At 37.1% G+C, this 2500-nt stretch overlaps 1 protein-coding gene across 3 annotated transcripts in view; it reads right to left on the bottom strand.

The window, feature by feature from the left end:
• phkb (phosphorylase kinase, beta) overlaps positions 1-2500 on the bottom strand; it is a 133334-nt gene that overhangs the window by 66945 nt on the left and 63889 nt on the right. The window lies entirely within an intron of this gene.

Raw genomic sequence — 2500 nt, 5'->3', positions numbered from 1 at the left:
GGTGTTGTGATAGTGTAGTAACAAGGATATATGTGTAGTATTGTCCAGTACTTGACTCTGGTGTTGTGATAGTGTAGTAACAAGTATAAATGTGTAGTATTGTCCAGTACTTGACTCTGGTGTTGTGATAGTGTAGTAACAAGTATATATGTGTAGTATTGTCCAGTACTTGACTCTGGTGTTGTGATAGTGTAGTAACAAGTATATATGTGTAGTATTGTCCAGTACTTGACTCTGGTGTTGTGATAGTGTAGTAACAAGTATAAATGTGTAGTATTGTCCAGTACTTGACTCTGGTGTTGTGATAGTGTAGTAACAAGTATAAATGTGTAGTATTGTCCAGTACTTGACTCTGGTGTTGTGATAGTGTAGTAACAAGTATAAATGTGTAGTATTGTCCAGTACTTGACTCTGGTGTTGTGATAGTGTAGTAACAAGTATATATGTGTAGTATTGTCCAGTACTTGACTCTGGTGTTGTGATAGTGTAGTAACAAGTATAAATGTGTAGTATTGTCCAGTACTTGACTCTGGTGTTGTGATAGTGTAGTAACAAGTATAAATGTGTAGTATTGTCCAGTACTTGACTCTGGTGTTGTGATAGTGTAGTAACAAGTATATATGTGTAGTATTGTCCAGTACTTGACTCTGGTGTTGTGATAGTGTAGTAACAAGTATATATGTGTAGTATTGTCCAGTACTTGACTCTGGTGTTGTGATAGTGTAGTAACAAGTATATATGTGTAGTATTGTCCAGTACTTGACTCTGGTGTTGTGATAGTGTAGTAACAAGTATATATGTGTAGTATTGTCCAGTACTTGACTCTGGTGTTGTGATAGTGTAGTAACAAGTATATATGTGTAGTATTGTCCAGTACTTGACTCTGGTGTTGTGATAGTGTAGTAACAAGTATATATGTGTAGTATTGTCCAGTACTTGACTCTGGTGTTGTGATAGTGTAGTAACAAGTATAAATGTGTAGTATTGTCCAGTACTTGACTCTGGTGTTGTGATAGTGTAGTAACAAGTATATATGTGTAGTATTGTCCAGTACTTGACTCTGGTGTTGTGATAGTGTAGTAACAAGTATAAATGTGTAGTATTGTCCAGTACTTGACTCTGGTGTTGTGATAGTGTAGTAACAAGTATAAATGTGTAGTATTGTCCAGTACTTGACTCTGGTGTTGTGATAGTGTAGTAACAAGTATATAAGTGTAGTATTGTCCAGTACTTGACTCTGGTGTTGTGATAGTGTAGTAACAAATATATATGTGTAGTATTGTCCAGTACTTGACTCTGGTGTTGTGATAGTGTAGTAACAAGGATATAAGTGTAGTATTGTCCAGTACTTGACTCTGGTGTTGTGATAGTGTAGTAACAAATATATATGTGTAGTATTGTCCAGTACTTGACTCTGGTGCTGTGATAGTGTAGTAACAAGTATATATGTGTAGTATTTTCCAGTACTTGACTCTGGTGTTGTGATAGTGTAGTAACAAGTATATATATATATATATATGTGTAGTATAGTTCTTCATGCTTCACTCAAACTGTGGATAAACATGGTTTCACTACATCCTCACAGCGACGCCTGATTCTCTTCTTCCTCAAAGAGACTTGAACTCGAATGAATCACGTTGACATGTGAGCAGCGAGCGACTCATTAGAACGGATCCTCCTGCGAGACGAGCCGGACTCGAGTCCATAGATCAGAGTTGAACCTTTTACTGGCCATTAGTGCTCGTGGAGGAAGTCGTTGGATTGGAAACGATCACGATCTGTTCGCAGAAGTTAGTTTCGACCACGAGGAGACGAACGAGCTTCAGGTTCACGACGTTTGTCGAGACTTTCGTGATGATTCGAATCTTCTTCGTCTGCTTTTCTGTGGTCGTCACGACCCGAAGAACTGCAGTGGTCAGTGGCTACCAACAGATGGTCAGGGGTTGATACAAAGTAGTCTTTTAAAAAGTGAAGAAGAAGTAAGAAAAAGAAGTTTACAATGAGGAGTAACAAGGGAAGGTTTTTATCATTTAATTGTGTTACTTATGTTTTTATTTCAGGTTCACTATTATCTTCTTGGTGTTTTTTCATTTTTGTATTATTCCATTTTATTGGTTTTTCCTCAATGTGTTCTTTTCATTTCAGTTTCTTTTTGAAAAAGTATCTTTTATAACTTTTAAAGTTTGACATTCTTTCTCTAAAATCAATAATGTATCAGTTTTTATGTATTTGACTTCTTTCTGATCTTTTGAAGACATTTTTATTGTGACATGAAGAACAAACCAACAATAAACTATTGAAAAAAGGTCACTGTTGAAATTATTGACCATTTCGAGCCAACACTTGCGCTGTCATCAACCTGCACTGTCACACGATGGCCACTAGAGGTCGACACACTTCACCGGCGAGTCGGCGACACAATGTTTTTGTGAGGAAGATCTCGTGGGTCGACGTGGCTCAGGTTTGATTCACAATAAAACCTGGATTTGATCAAATGAGC

This window comes from Callionymus lyra, chromosome 6 (assembly GCF_982586985.1).
Source record: "Callionymus lyra chromosome 6, fCalLyr1.hap1.1, whole genome shotgun sequence".
NCBI lineage: Eukaryota > Metazoa > Chordata > Actinopteri > Syngnathiformes > Callionymidae > Callionymus > Callionymus lyra.
Note: the sequence above shows the minus strand (reverse complement) of the source record. Positions and strands in the feature narration are given on the sequence as shown.